The sequence below is a fragment of the Microcaecilia unicolor genome, chromosome 1, assembly GCF_901765095.1.
Source record: "Microcaecilia unicolor chromosome 1, aMicUni1.1, whole genome shotgun sequence".
NCBI lineage: Eukaryota > Metazoa > Chordata > Amphibia > Gymnophiona > Siphonopidae > Microcaecilia > Microcaecilia unicolor.
The window spans coordinates 639,166,329-639,175,038 of NC_044031.1; positions in this window are offsets into that span (position 1 = coordinate 639,166,329).

Sequence of the window (8,710 nt, forward strand, 5' to 3'; positions counted from 1 at the left end):
GATAGACGTCTATCTTTCGTGTGCGAAAATGCTATGGACATCTTTGTTTTAGGTCCATTTTCGAACCAAAAAACGTCCAAATGCAAAACGTCCAAAACAGAGGAGGAGTAGTTTAATGGTTAGTGCAGCAGGCTTTGATCCTGGCAACATGGGTTCAATTCCCACTACTGCTCCTTGTGACTTTGGGCAAGTCAAATGCACAAGAGGCATTTTTAGATATGACATCTAAGTCTGAATTTGGACTATTTTTGTAAAACGTCCAAAATCAGAACTGGAAAGGTCATTTTCTACAAAAAAAAAAAAAAGCCTATCTTTTGCTTTTGAAAATGCTGTTTGGAAAAACGTTTTGTGATTTGGATGTTTTATTTTTTGGTCCATTTTCAAACAAAAAACATCCAAATGCAAAATGTACAAGAAAATCCACAATAGAGTGAAACCATTCACATGTTCTAAGTGTGGTTAAAGCTTTGGTTGTAATGTAAATCTCAAAGTGCATCAGAACGTCCACACGGGAGAGAAACCATTTGCATGTACACAGTCTGGTAAAAGCTTTGGTCAGAAGGTAAACCTCACAATGCACCAGAGAATACATACAGGAGTGAAACCATTTACATGCGCTGAGGAGTTAAAAGCTTCAGTTGCATTGGGATAGGTAATTAGGGAATGTACACTCTTGCTATGAAGTATGGAAAAATAGCACTCTGGTATTTAGATATATGTAATGAGACCTCCTTTTCATCTATAGATCTGAATTCAAAGCCCAAATCTAATGATAAACAATAGACACAAGGCTCAGATGTTATAAAAAATATAAAGCTTGGCATCAGGTAGAATAGCCCTGTCCCTTCCTAATCTTTTCCCTCACCCCCTACCTCTCTACGCTACAGGAACTCACTGCCCATCCATCGACTTCATCACCTCACCTTCTCTCCTACCCTCTTCCTCCCTCTTGGCTTTTAATCTCCGCCTCTTTCTTCCGTCCATTTTGCCTTCCCCATTCCACCTAAATACCTCTCGCCTTCGACGCCTTCGTGGCCACACCTCTCCTGCTCTCCTCCGCTCTCTTTTACTCCTTCTCTTACTCTCAGCCGGTGATATCAATCCCAATCCTGGCCCCCCTCACCAACTATTATCCCAACTCTACAGATCTCACCGCGACCTCTCTAACCTCATCTCTATTTCTCTACTCCCCTCCTCTTCTCTGCCCTTCTCTTGCGCCCTATGGAATGCCCGCTCTATCTGTAACAAACTCGCCTATATCCGGGACCTCTTTATCTCACGTCACCTCCATCTGCTCGCCATAACAGAAACCTGGCTCTGCCCTGATGACTCTGCTTCAGTCGCAGCCCTGTGCCATGGCGGTTATCTATTTTCACATACTCCTCGCCCTGCTGGCCGTGGGGGCGGTGTTGGACTACTTCTCTCTCCCTCCTCCAGATTTCAACCCCTTCTTCCACCTCAATCTCACTGTTTTTCCTCCTTTGAAGTCCATTCTATCCGCCTTTTCTCTCCTCTGCCTCTTCGAATAGCGGTCATTTATCGTCCCCCTGATAAGTCCCTTTCATCCTTTCTCAGTGACTTTGACGCCTGGCTTGCCTTCTTCCATAATCCTTCCTCCCCCTCTCTCATCCTTGGTGACTTTAATATTCCTGCTAATGATCCTTCCAACTCTTATATTTCCAAGTTACTCGCTTTAACGTCCTCCTTTAATCTCCAACTATGCTCCACCTCCCCCACTCATCAAAATGGTCACTGTCTTGATCTCATCTTCTCCTCCAACTGTTCACCCTCTAGTTTCCTTGCCTCTGATCTCCCCTCCTCTGATCACCATCTTATAACTTTCACACTTAAATCTCCTCCCTCCCAGTCCCGTCCTATCTTATCTAATTTATCTAGGAATCTTCACGATATTGACCGTTCATCTCTATCCTCCCGTGTTTCAAACCTCCTCTCTACTGTGGCACCATCCACGTCTGTCAATGAGGCTGTTTCTTCTTACAGCAATACTCTATCCTCTGCCTTAGACACTCTTGCACTTTTGATGACCCACCCTGTAAGGGTGACTTCTAATATCCGCAACCTACGTTCCTGTACCCGCTCCGCCGAACGCCTCTGGCGGAAATCTCGGGCCGTTGCTGATTTCTTACACTTTAAGTTCATGCTGACCTCCTCCCAATCTGCTGTTTTACGTGCCAAACAGGATTATTATATCCAACTGACCAACTCTCTTGGCTCTAATCCTCGACTTCTCTTCACCACATTGAACTCTCTCCTCAAGGTGCCCCCTCCCCCAACTCCCCCTTCATTATCTCCTCAGATCCTTGCTGAATTCTTTCACAACAAGGTTCAAAAGATAAACCTTGCTTTCTCTACCTCACCACCTCTCCCTCCACTAGTCCGTTCCCCTCTCTCTCCTTCCCCTCATTCCCTTTCCTCCTTTCCTGAAGTTACTATTGAGGAAACTACACTTCTCCTTTCTTCCTCAAAATGTACCACCTGTTCCTCTGATCCCATTCCCACCCACCTTCTTAATGCCATCTCTCCTGCTCTTATTCCTTTTATCTGTCACATTCTCAACCTCTCACTTTCCACTGCGACTGTCCCTGCTGCCTTTAAACATGCTGTGGTCACACCTCTCCTTAAGAAGCCTTCACTCGACCCTACTTGTCCCTCTAATTACCGACCCATCTCCCTCCTTCCTTTTCTCTCCAAATTACTTGAGCGTGCTGTTCACCGCCGCTGCCTTGATTTTCTCTCCTCACATGCTATTCTTGACCCACTACAATCTGGTTTTCGCCCTCTCCACTCAACCGAAACTGCGCTTACTAAAGTCTCCAATGACCTATTACTGGCTAAATCCAGAGGTCAATATTCCATCCTCATTCTTCTTGATCTTTCCGCTGCTTTTGACACTGTCGATCACAGTATACTTCTCGATACCCTGTCCTCACTTTGATTCCAGGGCTCTGTCCTTTCCTGGTTCTCTTCCTACCTCTCCCTCCGCACCTTTAGTGTTCACTCTGGTGGATCCTCTTCTACTTCTATCCCTCTGCCTGTCGGCGTACCTCAGGGTTCTGTTCTTGGTCCCCTCCTCTTTTCTATCTACACTTCTTCCCTTGGTTCATTAATCTCATCCCATGGCTTTTCCTACCATCTCTATGCTGATGACTCCCAAATCTACCTTTCTACCCCTGATATCTCACCTTGCATCCAAACCAAAGTTTCAGCGTGCTTGTCTGACATTGCTGTCTGGATGTCTCAACGCCACCTGAAATTAATTATGACCAAAACCGAGCTTCTCATTTTCCCCCCCAAACCCACCTCCCCGCTCCCCCCATTTTCTATTTCTGTTGATGGCTCTCTCATTCTCCCTGTCTCCTCAGCTCGAAACCTTGGGGTCATCTTTGACTCTTCTCTCTCCTTCTCTGCTCATATCCAGCAGATTGCCAAGACCTGTCGTTTCTTTTTTTACAACATCCGTAAAATCCGCCCCTTTCTTTCCGAGCACTCTACCAAAACCCTCATCCACACCCTTGTCACCTCTCGTTTAGACTACTGCAATCTGCTTCTTGCTGGCCTCCCACTTAGTCACCTCTCCCCTCTTCAGTCAGTTCAAAACTCTGCTGCCCGTCTCATCTTCCGCCAGGGTCGCTTTACTCATACTACCCCTCTCCTCAAGACCCTTCACTGGCTCCCTATCCGTTTTCGCATCCTGTTCAAACTTCTTCTACTAACCTATAAATGTACTCACTCTGCTGCTCCCCAGTATCTCTCCACACTCGTCCTTCCCTACACCCCTTCCCATGCACTCCGCTCCATGGATAAATCCTTCTTATCTGTTCCCTTCTCCACTACTGCCAACTCCAGACTTCACGCCTTCTGTCTCGCTGCACCTTACGCCTGGAATAAACTTCCTGAGCCCCTACGTCTTGCCCCATCCTTGGCCACCTTTAAATCTAGACTGAAAGCCCACCTCTTTAACATTGCTTTTGACTCGTAACCACTTGTAACCATTCGCCTCCACCTACCCTCCTCTCTTCCTTCCCGTTCACATTAATTGATTTGATTTGCTTACTTTATTTATTTTTTGTCTATTAGATTGTCTATTAGATTGTAAGCTCTTTGAGCAGGGACTGTCTTTCTTCTATGTTTGTGCAGCGCTGTGTATGCCTTGTAGCGCTATAGAAATGCTAAATAGTAGTAGTAGTAGTAGTAGTAGTAATAGTGGAAAACTGACATCCCAGGAAAGCAATAGGGCATCCTTGGGGGCACTGCAGTGGTTTATATAAAATGCTCCCAGGTACACATCTCACCATTTCTCCCTTACCTTGTGTGCTGAGCCCCCCAAAACCCACCCAAAACCCACTACCCCCAACTGTACACCACTACCATAGCCCTTACAGGTGAAGGGAACACCAATATGTGGGTGCAGTGGGTTTTGGAGGGCTTACAATTTCCTCCACAAGTGTAACAAGTAGGGGAAAGTAGAAGCCTGGGTCCACCTGTCTGTAGTGCACTGCACCACTACTAGACTACTCCAGGGACCTGCATGCTATTCTAATTGGCCTGAGTATAACATCTGAGGCTGGCAAGTAATATTTTTAATCACATTTTTTGGAGTGAGAGGGGGACAGTGATCACTGGGGGAGTAAGGGGAGGTGATCCCCGATTCCCTCCAGTGGTCATCTGATCATTTGAGGCGCTTTTTGTGTGGAGTAGAGGAGTAGTCTAGTGGTTAATGCGGCAGACTTTGATCCTGGGGAAGTGGGTTCAATTCCACTACAGCTATTTGTTATAAAAATAGGTCTAGCTCAAACCATCTAAGTTTTAGTCTTGGACTTCTTTGTTTTGTTCCATTATGGCTGAAAGACAACCAAGTCTTAGGAATGCCCAAGTCCCTCCTTGAACACACCCCCTTGAGATTTAGACGTCCTTCTGATGGACTTCAGAGAAAAACGTCTAAAAAGAGGTTTTGAAAATACTGATTTGGATGTTTTTGTGAGATAAACGTCCAAATGCAGACTTATGTCACTTTTTGGATGTTTTTCTCTTTTGAAAATTAGCCTGATAGCCTACAAAAATCACTAAGGACCTATAGAGCTAATCTACTTTACCATAACACCACTGACTTACATAAGTAACACAACAAGGACCTTACCTAGGAAAATGCAACACAGTAAATATTGCAGTCAGACCTAGGACATCAATATGCCTATGAGAAACTGAACAAACTGAATAATTACAGATGCTTAAATAGAAACTCCAAGCAAAAAGAGTACCTTGCCTTGATCACTGAACATAAATAGACACTTGCTAGGTATAGAATAACCCCTCTGTTTACTAAGCCGTGCTGGTGGTGCGCTAATGCTGACACAGCCCATTCACTTTGAATGGGCTGTGTTAGCGTTGCCACGCAGGTTTGTAAACAGGGTGGTAAGTGAGGACAAAGTTAAAATATAAATACATATTTTAAAAATGTGTAAAAAATTAAAACCTAAGAAGCTACACTCTGCAGGCACCGCAACACTAGAAAAAAAAGAAATAGAAACAGCACTCTGCAAAAATATAAAGAAAACAGTGTGACTTTACTGTGAATTTGACATTTTCCATTCAGTGAATTAAGAATAAAATTCATTCTACCTTTGTTGGATGGACCTTACAGGTCTTTATCTACCATCATTTACTATGTTACTATGTTGTCTGGTTGTTTTGCACTTTTCAATTATGTTTGTTCCAGTGTCCAATTTCTGCTTTCCTCTGTCTTTTCTTGTCATTACCAGATCTCTAGTCCATCTGCTACTTTTTCTCTCCCTTCCTGTCTTTTCTCTATGTTTATATTTGCCCATTTAAATTTTACCCTCATTCTCTCTTTCTCTCACCACTAGTCATCAGTTTCCTCCTTTTCATGTCTCAATTATCTACTGGCTTTCCCCATTTCTTTCTCCAGCACTTCCATTGGCCCTCTATCTCTCTCCTTTCTCAGTCTCCTACCCCTCCCCATCTTTCACCCACTCCCTAGTCCCCCATTTCCATCCTCTGTACTTACCCTCTCAGCCCTCACCTACCCTTCATCGCCTCTCATCCCTTCACCTGTTCCAGCTCTAGGCCTGTGTCTCTTTCCTTCTCTTGTGTCCAGAGTTCTTCTGTTACCCTGTACCCAATCTCCTACTGCATCTCTTTCACCATCTTTTTAGCCACATTTATGCCATCCCATGATACAACTGAATTCTATTATTCTGTCTCATTGTATTTTCTAATGTAAGCCACATTGAACCCGAGTTTGCTTGGGATAATTTGGAATATAAATGTAAAATTTAAAAAAAATCCTTTATCCTCCACCAGCTGGATGGTGATGGTTCAAGGAAAGTAAGTTTGGTCCAATGAAGACTAATTCAAATATAACCTGTTCCTTAGCTGGGCTCCAGTATTACCATATTGAACGTGCGACCATACCATGCCTCTGTGGTTATCTTCCACTAATAAGTTAAATGATTAACTGGCTTTCTTGAAAGGATTATATAACCTTTGGATGCATGACTAGGAACAAAGACAAACTTATTTATTCAATATCACAATTGAAGGAGGTAAGAGAATGTTGAAATGGGGAAACAAAAGGTGGAATGAGACCATGGATAAGGGAGCAAGACATAAGAAAGGGATGAAGGTGGAGAAGGTTGAGTGACAGGGATTGGTGAGGGGATGAGAGGCAGTGGTATATTAAGGCTGGAGAGAGGTTGAGTATAGAGCAATGGTTCCCAAACCTGGTCCTGGAGGCACCCTAGCCAGTCAAGTTTTCAGGATATCCACAATGAATATTCATAAGAGAGATTTGCATGCACTGCCTCCAGAGTCAACTCCCAGTCCCCTTCTTCTAATCCAGCATTAGACCCTTCTTTTAATATGCCACATCATCTCCCAGCTTACTATCTCCAGTTTTAGTCTCCATGTCTTTTTTTTCTCTCCCTTGAAGTGGAATATCTCCCCCTTTCTCCCCTCTGCCCATGTGGTTCAACATCTACCCCTCTCTCCCTTTCCTATGGTTACTATCTCCTCAAATAAAGGATGGAAATGGGGCAGTAGAAAGTGAATGAAAGACAGGGGTAATAGGAAGTTGGGTGAATGAATAAGAGACACAGGAGGAATAGGGAGTTAAGTGTAAGAAGTAGACAGCTAGTATGTAGTTGAAAGATAGACTAAGGATGGGGGAGAAGGAGAAATGAAATCTAACAATATGTAGATCAAAAGGTAGGTGAGAGAAATGGAGAAAAAAGGTGAAATAAAGATTAATGTCAAAGATAGAAGTAAGGGAGGGATGAAAGAAGACAAAGACAGTGAAGAAATAGAAAATGGAAATGTGAACCGAGAAACAGACAAAAGAAATCCAACAAAACAAAGTGATAAAGAGATACCAAGACAACCCAATTGGAGAAAATAAAGTGGGCAGACAACAAAGGTACAAAAAATATTATTGTCAGTTTTTAAAGAATGAAATGTGTAGGTTTGGAAAATGCATTTCTGTTTCTTCAGTGTTACACAGCTCACAACATCTGGTTTCTTGGGTTTTCCAGATTCTATTTCTTTCCTTTTTTTGTCTGCATATGTTATTTCTAATTTATAGTTCCTTATTCTTTACTTGGTGATGGTCTTTGTTTTTCATGTGCCATTAAGGTAAGGGAATCAGTTAATATTCAAACTTGTTCTCTTTTTCTCTGCTGTAGGTGTCCTAGAATATTTGTATTGCTGACTTTCATAGGTACAGTTGGTATAGTTTAAGTTCTTGGATGGTACAGGTATGGTAAGCTTGGTGATTCTTGGACATGGCACTGGTATGGTCTGGTCAAGAGTTACAATTATATGCTGGTAAGTAAGTATCTGGAGCAATGGAGAGTTAAGTGATTTGGGCAGGGTCACAAGGAGCGACAGTGGGAATTGAACTCAGTTCCCCAGGTTCTCAGACCACTGTGTTAAACATTAGGCTATTCCTTCATGCCAAATGGTGACTGTCCATTTCCATGTTTTGTGCTGGGTGGGGGGGGGGGGGGGGGGGGGGGAGAAGAAGAGAAGAGAGGTTGAGGAATAGAGTGCCTCAAGAGAAGGTGTGCTTGGAAGAATGAGAGCATGAGAGATAGAAAGCACTAGGGAGGGGAAAGTTGAGTGATGGGAGAGAAATAAGAGGGAAGGTGAGTTATGGAAAGAGGGAAGGGGAGATAAAGGATGGAGAGAAGGTGGAGGGAAGAGATATGGAAACAGTCAAAAAGAAATGGAGGTCTAGGAAGTGGCAAAAGGAGAGGTAATGGGGAGGGGGAATGAGTCAAAAGGGGAAGAAGTAGAAGGAAAGAGGGAAAGGGTAATGTGGAGAAGAGAGGAGGGGGTAGACACAGAGGTAAAGAATGAAGAAATTATGTGAGGTGAGAAAAGGTGAGTGGGTGGGGAGGAAGAATGTGTGTGGGCAGGTGAGATGAATATGAGGGAGTAGAAGGGAGGAGGAAAAGGAGAAGAAATTTACAGGTGAGATAACGGAAATCTGGATAACTTAGGAGTGTGAAAAAGTTGTCTGAAGTTATCCAGATAGCTCTATCTGCCAAATATCCAAGAAGGAGCACAGGGCTCCTGATGAGCTGGGTTCTAGTCTAGTCCCTGGACAAAGTAAAAGTTGAAGGTTTGTGACCTTTCACCTCTTTTACCTATGGAAAGTCAAGAGGGACTGTGA